The sequence below is a fragment of the Petaurus breviceps genome, unplaced genomic scaffold (assembly GCF_028583685.1).
Source record: "Petaurus breviceps papuanus isolate PSGF00001 unplaced genomic scaffold, PetGlider_PUasm1.0 181, whole genome shotgun sequence".
NCBI classification, from domain to species: Eukaryota; Metazoa; Chordata; class Mammalia; order Diprotodontia; family Petauridae; genus Petaurus; species Petaurus breviceps.
The window spans coordinates 5,839,131-5,854,152 of NW_027185784.1; the positions used below are offsets into that span (position 1 = coordinate 5,839,131).

At 36.6% G+C, this 15,022-nt stretch overlaps 1 protein-coding gene across 7 annotated transcripts in view; it reads left to right on the forward strand.

Annotated features, from left to right (window-relative positions):
• LOC138160552 (hyaluronidase PH-20-like) overlaps window positions 1-15,022 on the forward strand; it is a 71,067-nt gene that overhangs the window by 44,721 nt on the left and 11,324 nt on the right. The window contains exon 4 of one of the 7 annotated variants that reach the window (XR_011168166.1): window positions 2,291-4,265. The exons of 5 other annotated variants lie outside the window; for them this stretch is intronic. The gene's annotated coding sequence lies outside the window, so the exon portion shown is untranslated. Of the gene's footprint in view, window positions 1-2,290; window positions 4,266-15,022 lie in introns of those variants that run through there. One more of the 7 variants, XR_011168164.1, reaches the window with a different exon arrangement.

A 15,022-nucleotide genomic window follows, 5' to 3' on the forward strand; every position in this document is an offset into this window, starting at 1 on the left:
GCAGGACAGTCTCCAGACCCCTGCAACAACAGCACTGTTCTTCACCAGTGGACAGTATTCATTCTGTCTGCAGGACAGTCTCCAGACCCCTGCAACAACAGCACTGTCCCTCACCAGTGGACAGTATGCACTCTCTGTCTGCAGGACAGTCTCAGGGCTTCTTAGCGAACAGCCAGGTTCCAGGACTTCTTCAACAAAAGGACTGTCTTTCACCAGTGGACAAATCTGGCAAAATAACATCAAAACAGACAGACAAAGTACCAGCCAAACAGCCATGTCTCCTCAGTCCTTGGCAGCTCAGGGGGCAGGTCTCAAAAGTCCAGGGCAATTCAAAGCGGCCACCAGCAATTCTCTTAGTCTCCCTCCCTCTCCACGAGGTGCTGCTTCCAAAAAGATCTTCCGCCTCTCTCTTGTCTCTCCAAATCTACGTCACCAGCTCCTCCCAGTTCAGGACTTTCTTTTCACATCAAAAAGTCCATCCCACAGGTGGGATTAACAAGCTCTGGGTTTTAACACAATCAATTTGAAAACCAAGCCAATACAGGGGAATCTTTAATTGCCATTACTATCACACCAGGGTCACACAGCTAGTAAGGTCAAATTTGAATTCAGGGTCTCCAGGCTCCAGGGCTGGTGCTCTATCTACTGTGCCACCTAGTTGCCCCTTCTTTTATTCTTATCATTGGATATTATAGTTTACCTCTATATAGGTTCCTCTTAAAAGGCTACAAGTTCTGTGAGGTCAGGAGTAATGTCTTAATGCACCTACTACCTAACACTGAGCTCTGCTCAGAGGAGACTCTTAATAAACATTTGTTCTCCTTCCTATGGAGAGTTAGGGTTTTAACTTAGACAAAATACATTTTGAATTCATTATAGAACATCTGGAGATACCTTGATGTTGGTTATAATACATGTTAGGAGTAACTTTAAGATCTTCTGAAACCTTCTTATAATGCCATTAAGTAGTGCTAATGAAATTCTAATACTAAAGGGAAGAGGTTAAGACTAGGTGAGTGGGTCAGTAGAGTTAGTCAACAAACATTTATTTAACTCCTACTGTGTACGAGGAACTGTGCTAATAAGCACTTTGAATACAAGAAAAGCAAAAGGTCTTCTGTACTCTCAAAAAACTCACATTCTATTGGGAGAGACAGCATGCAAATGTACAAATATAATATATTTAGGATAAATTGGATATAATGAATAGAGGCAAAGCATGAGAAATAAGGGGCATTGGGATAAGTTTCTTATAGATTGTATGCTTTTAGCTGGGGCTTGAAAGAACCTAGGGGAAGCTAGGTGGAGATGAAGAGGGAGAACATTCCAGGCATGAGAGACAGCCAGTAAAAATTCCTGGTCTGAGGGGCAGCTAGGTGGTGCAATGAGTAAAGCGCCTGCCCTGGAGTCAGGAGGACCTGAGTTCAGTTTGGGTCTCAGACACTTAACACCCACACAAAAAAAACTAGGGCAAGTTACTTAACCCCAGTTACCCTCCAAAAGGCAAAAAAAAAAAAGTCCTGGTCTTGTTTGAAGGACAGAAAAGAGTCCATTGTCACAAAATCATAGATTCTGTAGAAAGGAGTAAGGTATAAGAAGACTGGGCATGTGGGGAGGGGGGAAGGCCTTATGAAAGGCTTGGAATATCAAGCAGAAGATTTTATATGGGATCTTAGAGGTGATAGGGAATTACTGGCATTTATTGAATGGATGGGTGATATTGTACTTGGGAAGATTATTTTGCTAAGCTGAGTGGTGAATGGACTAGAGTTGGGAAAGACTTGTGGAAGGAAGATCAACTGTAATAGTCTAGATTTGAGGTCATAAGGACCTGCATTATAGTGGTGGCAGGGTCAGAGGAGAGAGGTCTAGAAAGTTGAAGTGACATAGTCAAAGGAAGAGGTCATGGAGATGCTCATCTATATGAGAGATGTTATTATGAAGGTAACATAATTGGTCATGGTAACAGATTGGATATGGGAGGGGTGGGGAAAGATGAGAATGAGTGGTTGAAAATGACATTGAAGTTTTGAGCTGGTGGGTTTGGGAGGATGGTGGTACCTTCAAAAGTAAAAGGGACAATTGAAGGAGGGGAGGGAGCAGGTCTCATAAAATGAGATCCTGACCTGGTTTTTCCAGGACTTTCAATAAATAATAATATGTGTTGCTGTGCTGCCTTGGCCGTTATTGTGGAAATGGGCATTTTGGTGGAGCACTTTATTTGGCACTGGTTTGGTTTTGTTGTTCGACCTTCATTTTCTTTTTTTTTTTCTTTTTTTTCTTTTTTTAGCAATCGGGGTTAAGTAACTTGCTCAAGGTTACACGGCCAGTTATTTCTGGGTGTGGTGCTGAGTGTCTGAGCCCGGGATTCGATCTCCAGGTTTTCTCAACACTGGAGCTGGTGCTCTTACTTGCTGTGCTACCTGGCTGCCCCTCGACCTTCATTTTCAAAGGGAACCAGAGACATCATGGGTTGATATATTGGCTTACCGAGGAATTGGATTTAAGTGATGCAGAGTTTGGCATTGTGGGCAGAACAAAAAGATATAAGCATGGCCTTTGCTGCCCTGTAGGAACTTAAAATCAAACAAAAAATTTTGTTGTGAAAAAAATTTTTGTTGATTTTCACAGGTCTGGGACATTGTGTATAATGTCAGATTTTTTTGAATTGGTTTTGCTGATTTCTTTTTATTTTTTAAACTTGTTTCAAAATCTGAGATGACTTTCTGAGAATCTAGAGTGATGTTAGAAGGGAAAATCTAGGTGATGTAAAAACAAAGAACAATAAAAATCTATTGAAAATGAAAATTAAAAAAAAAAAACCAGGAACAGAAAATGTTTGAAACAAAAATTAAAAGCACAAATTAAATACAAATAGAATATGTAAGCTAGAAGGAACTTGAGAGATCATCTAGTTCAACATACTCATTTTACAGATGAGGAAACAGATTCAGAGGGTGGAACTGATCTTGGAAGGAGGCAAAGTGAAGGACTAATGAGACTCATGATAGCTATTCAAGGAAAGTTTCCTGGCAGACTTTAGTTTTGCTATTAATGCTTCTAATTTAGGGAACTGAAATAACAGAATTATAGTCTTTGAAGCTGGAAGGAATTTTAAGGTCCTCTGGTTACAGCTTCTTATTTTACACATGAGGAAACTGAGGTCTAGAAAGCTGAAATGATGTAGTTTAAGGAAGAGGTCATGGAGATGCTAATCTCCAAATTAAACTTCTAAACTCTCACTACACATACTGAAAACTAAGGTAATCTTCATTTTAAAAGTCATATCTAGTTCCAAATGATGTTGTCCAGTACTAATAAGCATCAGTGCAACAAAATGGCTTGCCACTGTCTTTATTTTTTTTTAAATTATAAACTTGACCATGGTCTCAAGAAATAGAAGTAAACATGAAATTGAGCCCCCAGTGACCAAATCTGGAGTATTTCCATTTTGATTTTTTAAAATAACATTATAAACTTCAATCAGATAATAAGCATTTATTCTGACCTTTCCCAATTCGTCTTCATCTTTTTTTGACATTAAAAAATTCCAAGAATTCCATTATATGTAAAAAATTTTTAAAACATTTTTTCTAATTTTTGAGTTCTAAATTCCCTGTTTCCTCCCTTTTTACCATCCTCCTTGAGAAAGCAAACACTTTGATATAGATTATACGTGGATAGTTATGCAAAATATATTTCCATATTAGCCCTGTTGCAAAAGAAAACAGACAAAAAGCCCCCCAAGAAAAATAAAGTAAAAAAGCATGCTTTAATCTGCACCTGACATTTTTAATAGTCAGTGTATATGTTGTTATTTGCCATCTTCACTTTCTATTAGTTAGAATATCTTTCCAAAGTTCTTTGTTTACTTGATATTTGCTCTTTTGAAAATTGGGTTCAATTACATGGCATTAAAAATATTATTAAGTAACTATTAAATACAAAACACTGTTTTGTAGTACAAATAACATTCTATTAAACTGATAAACTACAAATTATTGTTCTCTAATTGTTGGTAATATAAGGTGTTTCCATTTTTTCTGCTAATACATAAAAACTGACTGATTATTAGAGAATTAGAACAACTTTCTAAATGTTTATTAATGATTGGTAATATAAGCATACATATATGCATAAATATACAATAAAACAATATATAATATATAATAAAATACAAATATACATAAATACATATACACAGACATACACACACATAGATATATGGTCCCTTGATCCTGTGTGCATTGGAGACTAGGTATTGCTGTGATTCTTGAAAAACTAAATTTCTTTCTTGACTGGAACCAGTGGGTCTTGTCTCTTGCTTTTGTTCATCACGCCTTGTATTTTTCTCCATCCATTCAACTTTTTAAAAAATTATTTCTTTCTTTTAGTTTACAACATTCAATTTCACAATTCCTTGATTTCCAAATATTCTCCCCCTTCTTCTCCTCCCCCCTCCACCCCATGGCAGCATGCAATTCTTCTCTACAAATACTTTCACATTAAACATTAGTCAAGTTGTAAAGAAGAATTATAACCAATGGAATGAACAACAAGAAAGAAGGAATAAAACAAAACAAAAAAGAGAGAGAGCAAGTAGTTTGCTTCAATATGCATTCAGACTCTGTAGTTCTTTCTCTGGATGTGGACAGCCCTTTCCATCATGAATCTTTTTATCCATTCAACTTTGAAGGAAGTATCAAAGCCTCAGGTAGGCTTTGTCCTGGGACACACAAATAGAAGGAAGCATTTAAACTCTTTATAGGTAGAAACAACTAAGTTTAGCACCTAGTTAATAGGAATAATTAGTTAAAACAGGAAATGACTAGAGGGTGACATTTTAATGAGCTCTTACCTGGCCAGTCACGCCCTGCAACTTCTTCAGCAGAGGCCTTGTGGTATCCTAGAGCTTGGCTCACATTACCAGACTGTCTCTGTCTCTGTCTCTCATCGTTTGGGTGGGGTCTAAGGCATTTGTTTGTCTTAACAAGTAGATTTGAATTTGTCTTTCATGAGGCTTGCTTGACCCAGTTGCCAGTAGTTAAATTATATCCATGGATATTATGGTTCTGGATTACTTTTAGGTACTGAGTTCTCATACATTTTCTTTTTATTCAAATAAATTTTTATTGATATCTTTTGCGGGAACATCACCTAAATTTCCCAACCACTTCTCCCCTAATCTCTCATTTTAGTAAAAAATAAGAAAGAAGAAAAAAAGTAGTGTAAAACTAACCAATGCTTCAAGAGTGTGATGTTATTTCTAGCATTCCATACCTTATTGTCACTCACCTCTATAAAGAAGTCAAGGAAGATGCCTTGATATACTCTTTTGAGGCTAATGTTGGTCAGTGTAATTTCAGAGAATTCAGGTTTGATTGTCCTTTGCACTTACATTGTGTGCATTGCTTTTCTCATTCTTTTTCTTGTCTTTCCATGCTTCTTTGTATCCATCATTTATAATTTTTTACAGTGCTGTAATATTCAAATATATTTATGTTCCATAATATCATTAGCCATTTTCCAATTGATGGGTGTCCAATTCATTTCCAGTTCTTTGTTCCTACAAAAAGTTATGCTATTTTTTTCTAGTCCAGTTCCTGGAACAGGATTTTTAATGGCTTTAGGAAATGAGATGTGATATAATACAGTATTAAAATATTAGTGTAGAAATTTCAGAATAATTTGCTATTTTGACCTTTTCATCCTGTTACAGAATTCTTGTTAGAAAGAGATAGAGTCAGTGCTATTATAATGTGACATACGAATTCTCAAAAATCACTTAGCTATGCAAAATTTCACAGTAAAAACCACATGACTTATGGGAAAAATGGAATCAATGACCAGACACTAGAAAACTTCATCAGTGACATATAAAAAAGATATGAACCTAATGAAAATGGTAGAACGGTTTTATACATATTTAATGGTTAAGGAATACACAAATACTAAAATAGTAGTGACATCTGTGGCCTTGGCCTACATCCTGGTTCCCACTGGTGGGTTGACAAAGTCAACAGCTAAGGCTAAGAGGGAGACCTGGGTAGGGTGAAACTACAAGATGAAACTTGGTGGGGGTGGTGGAAAGACAGGAGTGTATGGCTAGAGACCAGTCCTTCTCTACCTCCACCCACAGCTTCTACCGTATCAGAAGATAGATAATAAACAATAGCATTTAATCTTGTAAAAGACATGAAGTTTGCTTGTGAAAGTGGGCATGAGAAGGGTTACAACTTGCAAATTCTGTGTTATATTCAAATTGCTCTCCAATGCATCAATCACTTTGGAACAAAGTTGTGTTTTTTTTTAATTATCACAGAACTGTCTTATTACTTGACTTCTACAAATTCTATTTGAAATATTTGAAGAAAAAAGTGATCTAATGATAAAATCATGAAAGCCCAGATTTTGAGGGGGGGGAGCAGAGAGGGGTGGCACTGTGCTATTGAATCTTAGAGCCTTATTAATAGTGCCTATTTATGCAGAACTTTCCTTCCAATACCACTGAAAGGATGATTCAGTGATCTCAGTGTTTTAAACAGGGGAAGGAATTGAAGCTGGGAGATATCAAATCGCTTTTAAAAAGTCATACCTATATTTTACCACACACACACACACACACACGCATGCACGCACACACACACGCATGCACGCGCACACACACACGCATGCACGCACACCCCTATTTGTGTCTAATAGTGGCCATGTCTGCGGCAGGGTGGGACAAAGGGGAGGAAAAAAGAAGAAAAAAAAAGAAATTTACATGATAGCTTTGTTGCATATTTAAAAGGAATAGCAAGTTGTACATAGTAAAATTTCAGTTTCCTGTGCAATCAGATTTTTTTTTATAATACTGTGTTATGGAAATGCTTGTTTTATTCCATAAGTTAAAAACAAAATAAATTTTTAAAAAGTCACACATTTAGTAAGTGGCAGAATGTGGAATTTGAACCCAGATTTTCTGACTATAACACTGCCTCCCATAGTGAAAAAGGAGCTTGAGAGGTTATCTAGTCCAACCTCCCAATGAATCCATGAATCCTCTTTATATTACTTCTGACACATACACGTCTAGCCTTTGCTTGAAAAACTCCAGTGATGCAAATAATTTACACATGCATAGCTATCCATAAGTCTTCCTTTTTGGAAACTGGGGTTATGCATTCACCTTTATTTGTTAGTCCGAGAGTACATAGTAAACACCACCTGATTCATGTTGACTACCTGACCTGGCTGCCCATTCTATTTTGGGTGGGTTAGTTTGCTTTATTTCTTTTCAAATGAACTTTTATTGATTTCTTTTGCTTTTATATCACCATCACTTCTCAAGGGGTTCCTCCCCTCCCCTATCCTGAGATTCAGCCCTTATAACTAAGAATCAAACAAAAGAGAAAAAAGCAGTTTAATAGAACCTATCAATACAACGATAACTTATGAGCAGTATTCTATAACCATAGTGCTACCACTCTTCCATTCTCTAAAAAAGAAGGGGAAGGAGGAGCATTCTGATATGCCTTCTGGGTAGAGAACAGTTATTATAATATATAGTGAGGCAACTTTAAACCGGTTCGAAATTTTAGTTGGAAAAAGAAATTCTTAAGCAAATGCTCCACCAAGCTTACGAGGCATTCTTCTCGCACAATTTCTGATTGCATTTGGAGTTTGTTCCAGATTTGCACTGGGAACTCATCTGCATTTCTTCTGAAACTATATTGTCCACATGCTTGAAATGGGGGCTCTTTGGATTATTAATACTAGGTTGAATTTGATGAGCTTTTAAGCTTTCTGCTGAAATAAATTTACATCTCGCTACTTTGCCATCTGTATAGTCCTCAGATAATTAGGTGAAAAACATTATTTCTGACAGCTGCAGTATCTTCATGCCATCCATGGAAGGGTGGTCCTGTTTGGAGGATTTTGCAATAGGACAGGTGCAATACTGTTTTAAAGGCTTCAGAGGACATCCTAATTGCTAAACTCTATCCAACTCTTGTTAAAAATAGAAAATAATTGCTATGATTTATAGAGAGAACCCAATATAATATTTATTAACTTTTAAATTTGTTTACATGTAACAGATGGTTTTATATATTTGTATTGAATAACAGATGGGGATTATGGTTATACAGAGAAGGATATTTTGTTGAATTGCTATGACCATATTTACACCTCTGCTATATTTTGACCATATCCAGATAAGTCTTTGGATTATAGAAAGCCTGGAACGTACCTTTCTAGGGCTGATATATATTAACCCATTACACAGACTCTGAGATTCAGTCAAACAGGGCTCTTTGCTGTTCCTCACATACAATATTCCATCTCTGGTTTCTAGTTTTTTTTTTTCCATATGCATTTATTAAAATGTACAGTTTTAAAGTTTAAGATTCATACTGAAGAAAATTAAAACAATTGACAAAGAAGCTTACATGTGGGCAATGAGATCCATTGGCACCAGCAAGTGCTAATTATAAATTGGATTCCTCCAACTCTGCCCATACTTTTGATGCAGTTGGAATTCACTTATATAGAAGTAATTGGAATCCAATTACCATCATACAACCATATCAGACAATGTGCTTTGCCTGTTGCCAAGAGAGAAGATGATTAGCATGATGTGTCCAAGAAACATGGTTATTAGTCCTACAGATATAATAATGGTGGAGTTTTTGAGGTAGTCTAGTGATTATCTTGTGGTTCTCTCTTGGGCAAGTGAGCCCTGAATCTCCAAAGTCTAATACCTAGGGTGAGTTCTTATCATGGGGGCTGCCATCATGCCTGAATGCACCTGCCTGAACTCTACCTCTTATATCTCTAAATGTTATGTTACAGGTTATACATAATAAAATATAAAATTATTAATAATAAATTAATTATATATAACAAATGCAATATCATTAATAATAATATATAATGATAATATTATATATCATATTATAAATATCCCTCAAAACTCTGTTCAAGTGCTATCCTATCCCTCAAATGTCTAATGGCTTTCAAATTATCTTGTATTTACTTTTTATATATTTTTATGTGCTTATGTGTACATGTTGTTTTCCCTGATAGAAAGGAAGCTATTTCATTTATTTATTTATTTTTTTGCTTGATCTCCAAGTAGCTAAAGGGACAGTGTTGCATAGTGGATAGGAAGCTGGCCTCAAAGCCAGGAAGACTAATTTAAGTCCTGTCTGTGACATATAGTGGCTACATGACCCTGGGTAAACCACTTACCCTTTCATTGCTCTAGGCAACTCTCTAAGATTCCAAGACTATAAATTGTAGAGAAATATGCCAGCCTGAATTACTAGAAGGAGTTCCTACTCAGGAGTCCTATATACCAATAAAATCACAGGTTCCATCCCTATCCCTATCCCTATCTGTAATGTCTAGCACAGTTCCTGCCTGGCATAGTTGGTATATAATAAATACTTGACAATTAACTAATAATGATATTACTAATTTATTGTTTTTAAAAATATTGTGCCTGTGGTTATAGGGGAAATTTTTTAAAAAAAGTATATATCTTATTGTTTTATCTCTTTGAATAAAAATGCTTTCTTTGGAAACTGGAGACTTGTTGGCACTACTTGCTGTGATTGAGTCCCTATCTCTGTATTTGAGTGATATATTACCACTGAGGGGTGGGGGGAATCTCTTGATCTGCTAGAAATCTGAAGTAGTTTCAAAAATGAAATATGATAACAAGTGTGAGATGCTTTATAAACTTTAAAGTATTTTATAGATGTAATCTGTTATCATCTTCAGGATTTGGATCTCAGAAAAAAAGAGTTAGAGAATCACAGAATTGGAAAAGTCCTCTGAATTAATCTAATCCTATTTTGACCTGAGCAAAAATTCTCTCTATTACATGCTTGACATGCAGTCATCCAGTCTCTGTTTGCAGACCTCCACTGAGTGATAATTTGGCTGACTAGGACCTGAGGTAACCCATTATCCCTTCTGGATAACACCAGGGAGAATAAGCTAGGGAAAGGGATTCAGATTGGCAAGAATAAGGGGAGTGACCTAAAAAAAAATAGCTCTGAGTAGATTCTGGGAAGTGGGATTTCTCAGGATTAGACCCCCTTGCCCGACAGATTCAATGTACTACTCCAGAGTGACCTAGACCTCAGTTGCTATTTTCTGATGATTGTTCTGATCCAAGGCACTAAGGCCCCAAGTGCTGCCTAGTTGTCTGCTCATGAAAATAGAAGTTAGATCTACTCATCTAGCTCCATCAAGTCTGAGATGTCCTGAATTTTATATATTCCAGAGACCAGCACAGTACTTTGCACATGATAAACACTTAATAAAAAGGTATATAGGTGTTGTACATTGAATATATTTTTATTTTTAAATTATTTATTTAACATTTAATTTTTCCCCAACTGTGTGTAAAAAGTTTTTTAACACTTGATTTTTAAAAAAAATTTGAGTTCCAAATTCTCTTCTTCCCTCCCTTCCCCCTTCATTGAGAAGGTAAGCAATTTGAGGGGTGTCTATGTGTGTGTGCATAGGTAATCAAGGTTAAGTGACTTCCCAAAGTCACACAGCGTAAAGCCAACTATGAGCAGCTTTCCAGAAGAATGCTAATCTGAACAGTTTATAAGGTTCTGATTACATAGTATAGTGAACACTATTTATTCAATAACAAATCAGAGCAAAACATTCACAGTAAATCAAGGTACAGCATTCACAATGTTACAACTTATCACAGATAGCCAAAATACAGCATTCACAACAACTTATCACAGAAAATGGCCACATAGTTTTCATTACAGTGGTCACACAGTTTTGAACAAAGTATAATCATTTAGTCAATCAATCACTTAGTAACTCAATCATTCAATCAATTCAATCATTCAATTATCCTTAAGGAGGTTTACCTCCTTAAGGGTCACAAAATACAATAGTCGAAGTTCTCCACTCCCGGGGCACACTAAGTTAAACTATCAGTCACTACTTAGCACTCTCTTAAGGGATAGTGTAAAATACACAGGCCATCCACCCCTCAGTCACAAATAAGTTACAATCTTCTCAGTTAGTACACAGTATCCAACTAACGTCTTCTTTCAGCTTGACTCGGGGTAGTCTCTCATATTCCCTGGATCCCCTTCCATGGTCCCAGCTCCTATCTGGATTCACCAAACTATCACCTGGGTTCATTCCCAGTTCCTTGTTCAGCTCTCTGTGCTGTTCCTGTTCCACACTGAAGCTCACAGTGTCCAGTCCACCTTAAATCCTTCACAGTCTCTGTTCCTGGGAAGTCAAGGCTTAACAAAGCCACAAACAGGTTCATGCAAAGTACCAGTATCACAGTCATGCTTTCTCAGGCTTCGGCACCTCCCAGGAGAAGCTGGTAGCTCCTCAGCAGAAGCTCCAGCTGGTTCTCAGAACCAAAATCACTTCACCCAGGTTCCCAAAGTCAAAATCATTCTTTCCAGCCTTGGCTTTTCCTCTTCAGCCTCCTCAGCAGCAGCTGTTTCTGCCTCCACAAAGCTTATCCCAAGGAGTTCTGTCTTTCCTTATATACAGTATTGCTCCTCCCTATTCAGCCCCTTCCTGTTATGTCAGCAACAGGAATTCATACCTTCTATTTCTTTAAGAAAGGCTTAATTTGAAACTAGTGCCTTAATTTGAAGCTAAGCACCTCTTAGCTTAGCAATACAAAAGGAACTTCAAATTTCATTACTATTACACACAGCTAGTAAGAGTCTGAGACTGGATTTGAACTCAGGTCTGCCTGACTCCAGGACCAGTGCTCTATCCACTGTATTATCTAGCTACTCCAACATTGTATATATTTTTAAGAGTTTTTTTTTAATGTATTGATCAGTTATGTTGATTTTCCCTCTTTTTCTGTTTTTGCCTTTAGAGTATTATTTGTTATGTAGAATAACTCTCTGGGAGGGGTCAGGAGAAGGATATTGAGGGAAACTCTGGTAATGCAAAAAAAAGATCATTTAAAAACCTATTGAAAACAAGACAATGCAAATCATTGAATAAGTGCTTCTTGAAGTGAACTAAATACTCCTTTTATATATATAGTACAGATATCATTATCTCCATATTGCAAGTGAGGAAGCTAAGAGGGTATTGAGTTGGCCAGTATCATAAATATAGGAAGTGGCCATATAACTAATTATTATTGGGGTGTAAATTTCCATCTAGGTCTTTTGACTCTAAGATCAATGCTCTTTTCACCATAGCTTATTGTTTCTTTGCATTAGATGAGAAAACTGAAGCATAGCCTTGGTCCTAAGTGTACATAGCCAGGATTAGAGCCCAGGTCTCCTCACTCTTGGGCTATTTCTTTTTCTCCTAGATCTGGTTTGTTCCCCAGAAATGTAAGCAATATTACAGGTATGTCTTCCTTTAGCCTTCTCTGTGGTTAGGGGGTTGAGGAGAAGAACCATAGAGGTTACAATGACAACTGTAGGACTGAGATCATGGCTACTTTTCCATATCTTAGTATTCAACTAATATGTCATGATCATTTTCTCCCATAAGCTTCATTTAATCACTGCCTGTAATGGTTTAAAGAAGAAAGTAATGAATATTATGTTCCCACGTTGCTGTTAGTATTCTTCTGGGTTGATATTATCTTCTTTAATATACAATCCCTATAATACACAGAGAGAAAATTTCCAGTGCCAAGATAGTGTAGTGAGGAAGGAGCCCTCTGAAACGCTCCCAAATTCCCCTCCAAACAACTAGAAAATCTTCTTAGAGTTGATCTAGGTGCAGATAAGCAGCTTACCAGCACAGCAGGAAGGTCTGTCTCACTGGATTGGGAGGGGAGCAAGGTCCAAGAACAGCAGCAGCAGCAGCAACCAGTCTCACAGCAGGGAGCCTGCAGCAAGGTTGCAAGCCTGGGTCAATCCACCAGCATGGCTCCAACCTCCTGCAAACCAGCAGACCCTGAGACTGCAAGTGAGCAATCAATGCAGGGCAGCAAGGCCCCACCCCAGTGACCCTACCCCTCAGCATGAAGAACAAATCATAGAAACAATCAATAATTTCATTAAAGAAAAAGTTAACAATGAGACAACATACTAGAATTTATGGGATGTAGTCAAAACAGTACTTAGGGGAAAATTTATATCTTTAATTGTTTATGTCAATAAAGTAGAGGAAAAACAGGTCAATGAATTGGGCATGCAACTAAAAAAAACTACAGAAAAGAAAATAATAAAAATCCCCAATTAAACACCAAATTAGAAATCCTGAAAATCAAAGGAGAGATTAATAAAATTGAAAGCAAGACAACCATTGAACTAATAAATAAAACTGGAAGCTGGTTTCATGAAAACAAAAAGCCTTAATAAAATAGATAAACCACTGATAAATTTAGTTTTAAAAGGAAAGAAGAAAAGCAAATTACCAGCATCAAAAATGAGAGAGGTGAGTTTACCACCAACAAAGAGGAAATTAAAACAATTGTTAGGAGCTATTTTCCCCAATTATATGCCAATAAAATTGATGATCTAAATGAAATGAATGAGAAGCTACAAAAATATAAATTACCCAGATTAACAGAAGGAGAAATAAAATACTTAAATAACCCAATCTTAGAAAAAGAAATTTAAAAAGCCATCAGTGAACTTCGTAAGGAATAATCCCCCAGATCAGATGGATTCACAAGCAAATTCTACCAAACATTAAAAGAACAATTAATCCAATACTATATAAACTATTTGGAAAAATATGGGGAAAAGAGTCCTACCAAATTTCTTTTATGACACAAATATGGTTCTGGTACCCAAACCAGGAAGAACCCAAAACAGAGAAAGATAATTATAGATCGAATTCCTTAATGAGCATTGATGCAAAAATTTTAAATAAAATACTATCAAAGAGATTATAACAATATCTAGATATGTAGATAAGGGAGTCATCTGCATGGGAATGCTAGTTGTATCCATAGGAACTGGTGAGATCACCAAGAAACAGTACAGAAAGTGTAGGAGCTGTCTAGTACAGAGCATGAAGATAAACTCCTACTATACCATTACCATGTCAATTTTAATACAAAAAATCATAGTACTGACACAACCCTAAATAGCTTAGAAAAGAATAATTTTTAAAAAAAATGTACAAGATAGGATCTTCTATGTCTCACTATGGCACATTCCATCAAGTGTTTTGTTCTGAGACTCTTGGATAACTTTGTCAATAAATATTTGTTGAGTTGAAATGCCTTCAATGATTAAAAGCTGGATCCAAATAATTTGTGTGTGTTCTTTAATTGAAGTTTTGACTTTTTCCACCATCAGAAGATACAAATCTTTGCAGGGTGGTTCCTGTCTGGAGACATTAATAAAGGCAGTTGACTATAAGAGTCCTCTGAAATCTTCCCCAGTCTATAGAAATCAGCTGTATTTACAGTTACATGTAAAAACAGTTTGAACAATCATTTTTAAAACTCTGAGATCCAAATTATTTCCCTTCTTCCCTCCTCACCCACACTCATCGAGAAGGTAAGCAATTCAATATAGTTTATATATATGTAGCTATGCAAAACACTTCTATAATAGTTATGTTGTGAAAGACTAGCTATATTTCCCTCCATCCTATCCTGCCCCCCACATATTCTATTTTCTCTTTTGACCCTGTCCCTTTTCAAAAGTGTTTATTTCTGACTACCCCTCCCCTCTCTTATCCATCTACCCCCTACTTTCCTGAAGGGTAAGATACCCAATTGAGTGTGTATGTTATTCCCTCCTTAAGCCAAATCCAAAGAGTAAGGTTGACTCATTCGCTTTTACCTCCCCCTCTTCCCCTCCATTGTAACAGCTTTCTCTTGCCTCTTTTATGTGAGATAATTTACCCTATTCTATCTCTTCCTTTCTCCTCCCAACATATTCCTCTCTTACCCCTTAATTTTATTTTTTAGATATCATCCCTTCATATTCAATTCACCCTGTGTCCTTAGATCTATTTATCTGTCTGTCTGTCTGTCTGTCTGTCTGTCTATCTATCTATCTATCTATCTATCTATCTATCTATCTATCTATCT